General features: G+C 34.7%; 1 long non-coding RNA gene across 2 annotated transcripts; it reads right to left on the reverse strand.

Moving 5' to 3' along the window:
- Nucleotides 1-10,832: 10,832 nt before the first annotated feature.
- Nucleotides 10,833-12,680, reverse strand: LOC141368748 (uncharacterized). 2 transcript variants are annotated; one of them, XR_012371981.1, is made up of 3 exons: nt 12,493-12,680; nt 12,080-12,158; nt 10,833-11,549 (listed from the first exon to the last, which is right to left on the reverse strand). It is a non-coding gene; the product is annotated as an uncharacterized lncRNA (long non-coding RNA). The 2 variants fall into 2 exon arrangements; XR_012371982.1 differs by lacking the exon at nt 12,493-12,680 and adding an exon at nt 12,286-12,360.
- Between the last annotated feature and the right edge of the window lie 1,469 nt (nt 12,681-14,149).

A 14,149-nucleotide genomic window follows, 5' to 3' on the forward strand; every position in this document is an offset into this window, starting at 1 on the left:
CTACTTCACATTTTCAGAACATCATTCTGTTTGATTTATAAGCTTGTTTCCTCATGGGGACAATTGGTCCCCACAACGTGATAATTACCAGGTACACACACACACACACATTCCTTCCATCTGTGTTGGAAGCTGAGGTCAAATCTATATGATACTGATTTTATACCGTTATAGCTAAAATTGGCTTTAATTATTTCGTATTAAAACATGACAATTAAGCCACAATAATGGTTCTGTTAAAAATTAAGTTGTGTTGTTTATTATAGATCATGTCTGTCCGTTTATTGTAGAATTTTGTGTGGATTTTAAATAATTATTGGGCTGGAAAATAAACCAATCTGGCAACACTGTTCATCATGTTGGCCAAGTCAACATAATAACTTAGTTGCGAGCTAGTGTAATATAGGTAACATATCTCACTACTGAAAATCTTGCATTTCCCTGTATCTTGCTGCATGATTAACTTATATGCGAGATTGAATTTAATTAGCTAATTCTGCTATTAGCCTACTGCACATGTGGTGCAACAAAGTTATTTGTTTAATGACCGTCCTATTGCTACCTTATACATTTAAATGTTCCAAACACAACGTATTGTCATTATTATTATTATCGCTGTGTAAATGTAAGAATTAAATCCATCTCAATTTACCGAGTGGAATATCTTTTTTTTTCTGTTTGTAATAGCTGGATTTTTTTTTTATTAAAGAATTGCACAGTTTACAGAAACTTAAATCTTCAATATAAAGATAACATTGTGCATTTTACAATATTGCAGGTGCAGGTGCTTTAACATAAACAAAACAAAACAGAACATAAACAAATACTAACATCATCACATTTTGCCAAGGGAAATACAGATCTATAAAAAGATATCAAAATGTTTACACACATTCACCGTTTTTATTGCCTTTTGATTAAGAGACTATTTAATCGTATTAACCCAGCCAACATTGACATGTGGGCCCCACGTGGGTCCCATCTGGGCAGCATGGGTTACATGTGGGCATGGGCTTCACATGGGCAATATATGTGGGTTTCCTATGTGGGCCCCATATGGGTTTGCCCATGTGGGATAATAATGTGGGCCCCTCATGGCACCTATGTGGGCAAAACATTTTTATGCTTGAAATACAACTTTATACATTTACAATCTTAAAATAATAACTTTTGGTTGATTGTCACTTTTAAACAAATAGAAAATAATATAACAGATATGATTTGATCAGTATAAAACATTTTAAATAAAAATGCATTATTTTTTACATTTAATTAACATTGATATGTGGGCCCCACATGGGTCCCATATGGGCAACATGGGTTTCATGTGGCCATGGGCTTAACATGGGCAATATATATGGGTCCCTTGTGGGTTGACTATGTGGGTCCCATGTGGGTTTCCCTACGTGGGCCCCATATAGGTTTGCCCATGTGGGATAATAATGTGGGGCCCTCATGGCACCTATGTGGGCAAAACATTTTATGCTTAAAATACATTTTATATAAATGTAAACTCTTAAAATTATTACTTTTGGTTTATAGTCACTTTTATACAAAGAGCAAATAATATCACAGATAGGATATGATCAGTATAAAACATTTTAAATAAAAATGCATTATTGTTAACATTTATTTGTGATATTTGTAATGTTTACCTGCCAATTATTAATTTTAATTTGCACAGCTGAGCATGAGTGAAAATAAGAAATGTCAGAAAGTTCATCAGTTTGATAAGTGTGTTAATTAAAGAAATGTTTTAAACATTCTGAAAGGAGTTTGATTAGTGGAGTCAGGTGTTTCATATAAGGAGACCTCATTATGATCTGCTCACTGCTACGACACATTACGCTTGACAAAGTAGTCCTGCTTCATATGTTTTTAATTGTGATTTTTATCACATAATATAATATCATATTTTAAATAATCTTTGCTAAAATAGGCAGACTTTTAAAATTACAACTATAAAGATGATAAACATTTAAACTACAAGAATTTCCGCTCAGGCGCAAGGATACGGTTTCTATCGGAGCAGCAGGAGTCTCTCACAACTGTTACACTTGTAATTTATCCTGAGTTGTGTTTTTAGAAAATGTAATACTATGGTAAAAGTTCACGGACTGCACAGGGATGAATCAAAGCAAACGTGCAAGGACATTTAATAAGTTTGGCTGTGGATGCTTTTGAAGTTCTTCATAAAACGTTTGAGCAAAGATTAATTGATGATCAGAAGACCATCTCCAGATGAGTGAGCAATGTTTGTGTTGTTTTTGAGTTCGAAGTATTTTAAGAGTTTGACTTCTTTCAATGCTTGTGTTATCTTAAATTGTTAGTCATTACTTGCCTTAGCAGTTTTGAAATGTTGATGATTATTTTAGCATTGAAAGTGTTATAAATTGACAACGTATTTTGATTTATTGAACCTTTACAGTTTTTATTAGATTTTTCATATTGCACCTCCTTCATGTTTTGTGATGTTACAGATGAATGAAATGTTGAATATTTATGCTGAAATCTGATATTTACCGAACTGAAATTATTTTGCTTTTATCGGTTTTCAATTTAAAATAAATATATTACTTAAGTAAATTACAATTAAGCATTAAAAGTGTAATTATTACATAATAAGAGACCAGTCCAGTACAGTAAATAATGTGGGCTTCAATAGGTGGGGCCAATATGGGCCCCATGTGTGTTGCCCAGCTGGGCCCCACATTAGCCCCACTTTGTTTCTATATCAAATTCATGTGGGCAACCCAGGTGGGGCCATAGTGGAAACCCATATAGGGCCCACATAGGAAGCCCATATGGGACTATGGTGCAAGTTCACAGACTGCACAGTGATGAATCAAAGCAAACGTGCAAGGACATTTAATGAGTTTGGCTGTGGATGCTTCGGAAGTTCTTCATAAAACCATTGAACAAAGATTTAATAATGATCAGAATTAAGACCATCTCCAGAACAGTGAGCAATATTTATGTTGTTTTTGAGTCTCAAGTATTTTAAGAGTTTGACTTCTTTCAATGCTTATTTTAAGTGTTATTTTAAATTGTTAGTCATTACCTGCCTTAGCAGTTTTGAAATGTTCATGATTATTTTAGCATTGTATTGTTATAAATTGACAATAAAGTATTTTGATATATTGAACCTTTACAGTTTTGTAATTTGATTTCTCATATTGCACCTCCTTCACGTTTTGTGATGTTACTGATATTTACTGAACTGAAATGATTTGCTTTTATCGGTTTTCAATTTAAAACAAATATATTATTTAAGTAAATTACAATTAAGCATTAAAAGTATAATTATTTCATAATAAGGGACCAGTCCAGTACCCATTAAAAACCCATACTGGGCCCTGGTAAATAATGTGGGCTTCATTAGGTGGGGCCAATATGGGCCCCATATGTGTTGCCCAGCTGGGCCCCACATAAGACCCCCTCAGTTTCTATATGAAATTCATGTGGGCAACCCACGTGGGGCCATAGTGGAACCCATGGACAAACCCATATAGGGCCCACATAGGAAGCCCATATGGGGCCCACATGGGCCCCACCTTGCAATGTTGGCTGGGTAAACATATCTCTTTGTCGCTGTTTGTTGAATTCGGTCGCTCTCTGTCTACCGCTCTCGCTGTCAGATCACCACACCGGAAGTTTTCACCGGAAATACTGGGCCTCACAGTCAAGTTCGAAACGTCAGCGGTCGCCATATTGTGCACAGAGCCAATTAGAGAACATATCATTTACATAAATCAACTTTCTCTTTCCCTGCCAAATAACGAGTTTTAGTTTTTAGATCCACTAAGTGGCGCTCTTACACAACATATAACACACTTACTTTGTGTAAATCATAAAAAGTTAAAAGTAAAGAATGATGACCATTATTTGTAAGTTTTAATTTATAATATGAATACTCTATCAGTAAAATGACACCCACTGTATTTAGAAACTGTTTTTATTATAAAACAGTGATCAAATATTGAAGCAAAATCATAATAAATTACAGTTTATAAACAAGAATTATATTAAAGTTAACATAGCTTACCCCAAAAAAATTACAGGGTTAGATAATTTTAGGACATTTTCTTCACTTCTAAAACACAACAAAATTCAATGCCTAATTTAAAATACAAGTAAAAACGAAACGGAAAATGTATTTACAGTGAACAGAACATTAGCCCATTAATTTCTAGAATCTTTTGAGGATAAATAAACTCCACCGAAGCTTCAGACACCAGGCGTAGTTCTAAAAATGACCGCTTGAGGGCGCTTTAGGACGCTTATGTGCGTTGGTTGCTATTATTCAAACCTCCGCGGAAGTACTGTTTATAAGTATCAGATTTTGCAGATAATTTGTTTAATCAATGCGTAATTATATTTTGGTAGCACGGACTGTTATATGTTGTAATCGACAAGATATATTAACTTTTATATTTTTTCAGTAATAGAGGAGGGATGTTCCGATTGGTCGTTATACTATTTGTCCCGCCTCTCCTCCATTGTGATTGGACAAAAGCGATTTACAGCACGCCACTTAACATACACATTATTAGCAGAATAACAGTTGTTTTACAAAGCATCTTTAAAAACGTTTTAAAATGCATAATATAAAATGAATATGTATATTTGTTGTGGAATATCATTTATTTTATAAAAAATATTTTTAGCCAATGGGGGCCTGCTCCACCACAAGCTCCGCCTATGCCTGCATTGAGCTGCAACTTAAGTATTCCAAAGTCCTCATTTTCTATCTCTATGATAAATGTTGCTGGTTTTACTTTAAAAAAATGCATCTTGCGAATACAAGAAAAAGTTAATCTGTGAAATTAATTAATTGCACTTTAGTGATGACTATAATGACAGTCTCGATCTAATATCTTTGCACGTCTCTCTGTATTGTGCATTTAAATCATGATTATTTAATAAAAGGCGGTCTTTACTCTGATTTTATACCATTCCGTATGGTTTTGCAATTACAGTATACAGTATAAAAGACACTTTAATCTGTTAATCATTTGTGATGTTGGCAAAATGAGTTGGAATAAGCAAATTTAAATTTTTGTTATTTAGATTTTGAAATTCTTTTTTTTTTTTTAAATCACAGGGTTAGTTAATTTTAGGACATTTTCTTCACTTCTAAAACACAACAAAATTCAATGCCTAATTTAATATACAAGTTAAAACGAAACGAAATATATATATATATATATATATATATATATATATATATATATATATATATATATATATATATATATATATACAGTGAACAGCACAATAGCCCATTAATTTCTATAATATTTTGATGATAAATAAACTCCACCGAAGCTTCACACGCCAGCGCTGTTCTAAAAATGACGGCTTGAGGGCGCTTTGGAGGCGCTTATGTGCGTTGTTTGCTATTATTCAAACTTCCGCGGAAGTACTGTTTTATAAGTATCAGATTTTGCAGATAATTTGTTTAATCAATGCGTACCCATTTTGTGGTAGCACCGACTGTTATATGTTGTTATCAACAAGATATATTAACTTTTATGTTTTTCAGTAGTAGAGGAAGGATGTTCCGATTGGTCGATTTACTGGTTGTCCCGCCTTTCCTCCATTGTGATTGGACAAAATCGATTTACAGAGCGCCACTTTTGATAAATACACATTATTAGTAGAATAACATATGTTTTCTTAAAAAACGTTTTAAAATGTATAATATAAAATTAATACGTATATTTGTTGTGGAATATCATTTATTTTATTAAAAAAAATAATTTTAGCCAATGGGGGGCCTGCTCCACTGCAATGCCTGTATTGAGCTGAAAGTATTAGAAGGTCGTCATTTTCTATATGATAAATGTTGCTGATTTTACTTAAAATATGCATCTAGCGAATACAAGAAAAAGTTAATCTCTGAGAATAATTAATTCAAACCGCCAGGTGCTGTTCGAAAAATGACCGCTTGAGGGCGCTTTAGAGGCGCTTATGTGCGTTGGTTGCTATTATTCAAACCTCCGTGGAAGTACTGTTTTATAAGTATCGGATTTTGCAGATAATTTGTTTAATCAATGCGTAATTATATTGTGGTAGCACCGACTGTTATATGTTGTAATCGACAAGATATATTAACTTTTATATTTTTTCAGTAGTAGAGGAAGGATGTTCCGATTGGTCGATGTACTATTTGTCCATCCTCTCCTCCATTGTGATTGGACAAAGCGATTTACAGCGCGCCACTTAACATACACATTATTAGCAGAATAACAATTGTTTTACAAAGCATCTTTAAAAACGTTTTAAAATGTATAATATAAAATGAATATGTATATTTGTTGTGGAATATCATTTATTTTATAAAAAATATTTTTAGCCAATGGGGGCCTGCTCCACCACAAGCTCCGCCTATGCCTGCATTGAGCTGCAACTTAAGTATTCGAAAGTCCTCATTTTCTATCTCTATGATAAATTTTGCTGGTTTTACTTTAAAAAAATGCATCTTGCGAATACAACAAAAAGTTAATCTGTGAAATTAATTAATTGCACTTTAGTGATGACTATAATGACAGTCTCGATATCTTTGCACGTCTCTCTGTATTGTGCATTTAAATCATGATTGTTTAATAAAAGGCGGTCTTTACTCTGATTTTATACCATTCAGTGTGGTTTTGCATTTACAGTATACAGTATAAAAGACACTTTAATCTGTTAATCATTTGTGATGCTGGCAAAATGAGTTGGAATAAGCAAATTTTTAAAAAAAAATATTTAGATTTTGAAATTCTTTATTTTAAAAAAAAAAAATCACAGGGTTAGTTAGTTTTAGGACATTTTCTTCACTTCTAAAACACAACAAAATTCAATGCCTAATTTAAAATACAAGTAAAAACGAAACGAAAAAAAAATATATACAGTGAACAGTACATTAGCCCATTAATTTCTATAATATTTTGAGGATAAATAAACTCCACCGAAGCTTCACACGCCAGGCGCTGTTCTAAAAATGACCGCTTGAGGGCGCTTTGGAGGCGCATATGTGCGTTGTTTGCTATTATTCAAACTTCCGCGGAAGTACTGTTTTATAAGTATCAGATTTTGCAGATAATTTGTTTAATCAATGCGTACCCATTTTGTGGTAGCACCGACTGTTATATGTTGTTATCAACAAGATATATTAACTTTTATGTTTTTCAGTAGTAGAGGAAGGATGTTCCCATTGGTCGATTTACTGGTTGTCCCGCCTTTCCTCCATTGTGATTGGACAAAATCGATTTACAGAGCGCCACTTTTGATAAATACACATTATTAGTAGAATAACATATGTTTTACAAAGCATCTTAAAAAACGTTTTAAAATGTATAATATAAAATTAATACGTATATTTGTTGTGGAATATCATTTATTTTATAAAAAAAATAATTTTAGCCAATGGGGGGCCTGCTCCACTGCAATGCCTGTATTGAGCTGAAAGTATTAGAAAGTCGTCATTTTCTATCTCTATGATAAATGTTGCTGATTTTACTTAAAATATGCATCTAGCGAATACAAGAAAAAATTAATCTCTGAAAATAATTAATTCAAACCGCCAGGTGCTGTTCGAAAAATGACCGCTTGAGGGCGCTTTGGAGGCGCTTATGTGCGTTGGTTGCTATTATTCAAACTTCCGCGGAAGTACTGTTTTATAAGTATCAGATTTTGCAGATAATTTGTTTAATCAAAGCGTACTCATATTGTTGTAGCACGGGCTGTTATATATTGTAATCGACAAGATATATTAACTTTTATGCTTTTAAGTAGTAGCGAAAGGATGTTCCAATTGGTCGATGTACTATTTGTCCCGCCTCTCCTCCATTGTGATTGGACAACCCTATCTCACGGCGAATTCGTAATAATTCAAACGATTTAACCAAGTGGCTAAATCGTATGAAATCATACGAGCTGGCTCGTACGAAATCGTACGATTAGTTCATCGCATTTAACACAGCCCTGTGTTGCAGGGATTTCGTGCGCATTAATACGAATAGATTAAATCGTACTATACCATACGATTTTGTTCATCGCATTCAAGAAGCGTGACCCGTAGCCAGAAAAATACCTCTGGGTGTGCATCTGAAAATCTGCGTGTGTCACAAGCAGGCAAGATAAACGCTGGGGAATTCAGGTGCTGTAAATCCGGTGGACAGGACTCATCTCGTTATAGATCAAGATAATTTATAAAGATCTTTAAACGAAGGATTGGAATATCAGATAGTTGGCATGGTAAGCAAGTTAGTTAATATTTTTAATAAAAAAAAAAGGAAAAGCGAAATAAAACTAATAGCATACATATTGTTGTTGCGGTGTGTCACGTGACAATCATGACCCGTCGCCATGGACACAAGGGGTCAGATAAAATATTTTTAACTTACACCCCAGCCAACATTGCAAGGTGGGGCCCACATATGGGCTTCCTATGTGGCCCTATATGGGTTTGTCCATGGGTTCCACTATGGCCCCACGTGGGTTGCCCACATTAATTTGATATAGAAACTGAGTGGGGCTTATGTGGGGCCCAGCTGGGCAACACACATGGGGCCCATATTGGCCCCACGTAATGAAGCCCACGTTACATATCAGGGCCCAGAATGGATTTTTAATGGGTACTGGACTGGTCCCTTATTATGAAATAATTATACTTTTAATGTCAATTTATAACAATACAATGCTAAAATAATCATGAACATTTAAAAACTGCTAAGGCAGGTAATGACTAACAATTTAACATAACACTTAAAATAAGCATTGAAAGAAGTCAAACTCTTAAAATACTTAGAACTCAAAAACAACACAAACATTGCTCACTCATCTGGAGATGGTCTTCTGATCATCAATTAATCTTTGCTCAAACGTTTTATGAAGAACTTCCAAAGCATCCACAGCCAAACTCATTAAATGTCCTTGCACGTTTGTTTTGATTCATCCCTGTGCAGTCCGTGAACTTGTACCGTAGTATTACATTTTCTAAAAACACAACTCAGGATAAATTACAAGTGTAACAGTTGTGAGAGACTCCTGCTGCTCCGATAGAAACCGTATCCTTGCGCCTGAGCGGAAATTCTTGTAGTTTAAATGTTTATCATCTTTATAGTTGTAATTTTAAAAGTCTGCCTATTTTAGCAAAGATTATTTAAAATATGATATTATATTATGTGATAAAAATCACAATTAAAAACATTTGAAGCAGGACTACTTTGTCAAGCGTAATGTGTCGTAGCAGTGAGCAGATCATAATGAGGTCTCCTTATATGAAACACCTGACTCCACTAATCAGACTCCTTTCAGAATGTTTGAAACATTTCTTTAATTAACACACTTATCAAACTGATCAACTTTCTGACATTTCTTATTTTCACTCATGCTCAGCTGTGCAAATTAAAATTAATAATTGGCAGGTAAACATTACAAATATCACAAATAAATGTTAACAATAATGCATTTTTATTTAAAATGTTTTATTCTGATCATATCCTATCTGTGATATTATTTGCTCTTTGTATAAAAGTGACTATAAACCAAAAGTAATAATTTTAAGAGTTTAAATGTATATAAAATGTATTTTAAGCATAAAATGTTTTGACCACATAGGTGCCATGAGGGCCCCACATTATTATCCCACATGGGCAAACCTATATGGGGCCCACATAGGGAAACCCACATGGGACCCATATATATTGCCCATGTTAAGCCCATGGCCACATGAAACCCATGTTGCCCATATGGGGCCCATGTGGGGCCCACATATCAATGTTAATTAAATGTAAAAAATAATGCATTTTTATTTAAAATGTTTTATACTGATCAAATCATATCTGTTATATTATTTGCTATTTATTTAAAAGTGACAATCAACCAAAAGTTATTATTTTAAGATTGTAAATGTATAAAGATGTATTTCAAGCATACATTTTCTTTTGCCCACATAGGTGCCATGAGGGGCCCACATTATTATCCCACATGGGCAAACCCATATGGGGCCCACATAGGAAACCCACATATATTGCCCATGTGAAGCCCATGCCCACATGTAACCCATGCTGCCCAGATGGGACTCACGTGGGGCCCACATGTCAATGTTGGCTGGGAGAAGCCCTAGATATTGCCGTATCAATTTCCAATCTTATGTACTTTTTCTTACTTAGACGATAGAAAAACCATAGATCGAGGAGAGAGAACACTTTATTTAACTCCTCTATCTCTCCATAGTTTTACTTAATGAGACTTGATAAACCTTGTCCCTCATGCTGGCCCTTACAATACCGGTAAGTAAACCAGCATCTAAGCTGCACTGTTATGTCCAGATTTATAGTGGTTCTATTCTATGTATTTATAAGATAACTATACAATCTCTGAACAAGCAGAACACAGTTAAATTCCAAACATTTAATATAATAGTTATATATAATTATATATGTTGAATTTAATGAGAATTGTCCAATAGCATCAATGCTTAAATACAATATATTATAATTAAACCATACATGTTCCCTAAATAAACCATATATACTAATATTGTTCAAATTTTCTATATATTTTTACCTGGTAATCCACAAGCCCCAATGTGAGAGTGTGTAGTAAATTTTATCTCACATTACTGTAAGCTGACTGGTGTATAGATACAATAGTATACAATAGGTTAACATTTATTTTTTAATATTTGTTAGACAAGTGACTTACAGTGCATTCAAGCTATAGATATCAGCGTGTTCTCTGGGAATTAAACAAAAGTTAACAAAATGCTCCAATCACTGATCCACAGAAACATTGCAGCAAGTTTTGTAGTAAACATCTTTATTTTCATAAAATAAGGAAACTGAAAACAAACTATATATAATTCACATGACAAGTCTCTACAGGGAAAGAAGGTATTTTTGCAACACAATGTGAATGCCCACATGGAAAATGCAAGTGCAAGTGTGTATAGTTGTGGCGAATTTTAATCAAGGTCCTCAAGGATGATTTCTTTGGGTCTCCTCCATCCAGCAAAGTACGTAATGGAATCCTCAAAATGAGCAACATATTCACACACAGCACTGAAAGTATCCCTATCTGGCAATCCTGTCTCCATTCGCATCACACTTTCACTGATCTTAAAGGCTGAATACCTGTCATGACAGTTACTCGTGTGCCTTTGGAGTTAGTCTTTGAGAAGCTGAATCTCTGTTATGGAATGCTCTAACTCAATCTCAAGCTGGATTCTTCTTCTTCGTCCAGACTGCAGCTCTTCTTTAGTTGTGCTTTTATTTGGTTGTTCCTCAGAATTGATAGTGAGGGTTTGATCAGCCGGAGATGGTTCATCATCTTTGTCAGCCATAAATTGTAGCCATTTCCTCCTCTTTATAAATGGGTGGTGGAACATTTTTAGGCACATCAGCCCTATCCTGTCTCAGGGAGTATGAATGATCTTCCAAAATTTGTCCAGTGGGAACATCATTTGTGGATATAAACAAAACGGGGACATTTTATCCCCTGCAGGAAAATGACAGCTGCAGATGCGAGAATGGACACTGGGCATCCGGTCAGCTCGTCTAAGGATAAATTCAAAATAAGCAGTGTTAGTTTTATGGAAATTACACCTTTACAAATTAAAATTACAAAAATCACACTTTACTACTAAAATAACAAAGATAAATATCATTGTTATCTAATGCCTAACTAGTGCTGTTTACAAATAACTACAATCATTATTATTAGTGGGTAAAGCAAAGTTGAATAAAAGTCAATAAACCAGGTATTATTTTGAATATTTTAATTAAACACATTTCTCGAAGTAACGTTAGCCTTTCATAAAACTGCAGCGGATCTAATCTATCTATTAAACAGCAAAGTAAACAAGCTTTAAGATATTTTAAGAGAAAGACACAGGTAAGTTATTTTAGCTGTTGATTTTGTAATGAAAAACGTTTATTCTTGCTAACTTAGCCTGTTTAATTCCATCTGACCGTCCAAGTATCATATCATTAGCGTGTTAAGCAATATGCACCAGTTTGGTCGTGCATGGCCACATTAAGGCAGTAAATACGGTGTTCACATGGAAATCATCGTTGTGTTAGCTTACCTTACGGCACGAACAGTCTCCGCTGGGAAACATCGGACGGTAAACGAGCATCTTTCATCGACGACTTGTGGTTGCATCTCTGGACAAAACAAAACATGTCAAACTACAGTCTCTCCACAGTACAACAATATTTGGAAAAACTACAATTTGAAAAGACTAAATATATAACGTTATGTATATTAACTGAAAGGTAAACTTCTGAGAACCTGAGGCTGAAAGGCTAGTGACAGATTTTCTGTCATGATGACCTCTAAACTCCCCGCCAAGGATGTAGTCCCTATTAGCAACTTGTTAGCAACCACCGTTTTTAAGGCACAATAAAGTTTTAAAAAATCACAAGCAGATTATAATTGGTGTATTTTATGTCATAGAACAAAACGAGAAAATATTTAGAGGTTTTGTTAACCACAGACCTTATTTCAGGCGATTTAGCAAAAACCCATTCAAAAAACCCATAGACTTCAGGGCGAGGGAACCCGTAGTGCTAAAATGCTAACTCACTTTGGCATTTTAGCCTACAAAGTGACGCCATTACTTCGGCACTCTATTGCTACAGCAGCGGAGGACTTTTATTTTGTTGAACAGACTTGAGGAACAACGGATGATGTCACATATTCACATTTTGGTTGACCAATTGGCGGAGAGGTGCGTCTAGCGACCGCCCACGTGTGACAACGAATATTTGAGTGGTTTATTCGTTTTGTACCAAAAAACAAAAAAACGAAAAATCAACCCGAAATCTCTTTTTTCGTCTTTCGGTAAAAAACGAAAAAACGAACAAAGGGGCCGTTTTCTCGTTTCTGCTTATTTCATTTGAAGTTGAAAAACAAACTATCAAAAGGTACACGGACCGAACAGGATCGGCTGCTACACCGGCTGTTCGTCGTGTCTGTGAAGGTACACATAGACGGAATCGCAGTGTACTTTAGCGTGTTTCGCTTCATTCCGAGTACATTGGGTTCGATATCTTCCAGCTTGAAATGGAGACTGCAAACCCTCAGGTTTTTCAATTTTACCGCATCGTTGTCTTCTCTGAACTTTGCGTGGTTGATAGCCCGCAGCCATTGTTTACACCGCGGCAAATGATGAAAACTTACTGCTTGTCCTTTCCCGGTTTTGGTTGAACATCCCGTTACAACGCAACGTATCATCATTTCAATGTGGAAAAGGTAGTATTTATAATAATATATCAACTAAATCGTTGCAGACGTGTCTGTAAAAGTTGTATTTAGCCGAGTTGAATCTCCCTCCCTCCCTCCTGCCATCTCGAACCGGTAGGCGTGACTAGGGAGTGGCCTCGTAGAGCAGCGAAGCAATGCATTCTGGGACATGGTGTTTTTCATACACATTATCAAAAAACCAAAATTTATTAATATTCTCGGCCAAGAAGGCACAAAATTCTAAAATAACTCCACAGATATAATACATAGGTGAAAAAAATTAAAAATATAATCAAATTTCAATTATATGAAGAATTCCTTTAACAGCCATTTGAAATGTGCATTATTTTTGCATTTCCATGGGCTGTTACTGGGCCCCTGGAAGATGAAGGACAGTAAAACCTACACAGATGTACCCTCTTCATCATGGATTACAATCTGTGCTGAGTGAAATTTTTATCTGAACAATATTTTTATTTCCCACATTTTCCAAATTCTTCTTGATTGTGTTAGGTTTTGCTCATTGTGAGACTATGTAATCAGAATACCGTAACAGTTGAAGAGAAACCTCTTTTATAAATATTTATTTATATTAAATAAATGCTTGAACATGACATGATTTTTCATGCAAATGACTTAAATGATCAGCAAATTAGTTGCAAATTCATTTATTTCTGCCAATCAAATTGTTTCTTCTGAGACGTTTTGTTAATAACAATATTTTATAAGCTCTCGCATGTGATGCCAAGTAATCTAAATAGCAGTGGAATATAAATAGAAAGTCAGATGAGAAGAATGAGATACCTAAAATATCTACTACAATACAGTGGGTGAGAGTGAGGCACAACGCTTTTTGACTTTGGCTCTATCATTCAAAAAACATTTAAGTTAGATGAATCTCTTTTTTTAC

Source organism: Misgurnus anguillicaudatus, chromosome 11 (assembly GCF_027580225.2).
Source record: "Misgurnus anguillicaudatus chromosome 11, ASM2758022v2, whole genome shotgun sequence".
In the NCBI taxonomy this organism is placed as follows: domain Eukaryota; kingdom Metazoa; phylum Chordata; class Actinopteri; order Cypriniformes; family Cobitidae; genus Misgurnus; species Misgurnus anguillicaudatus.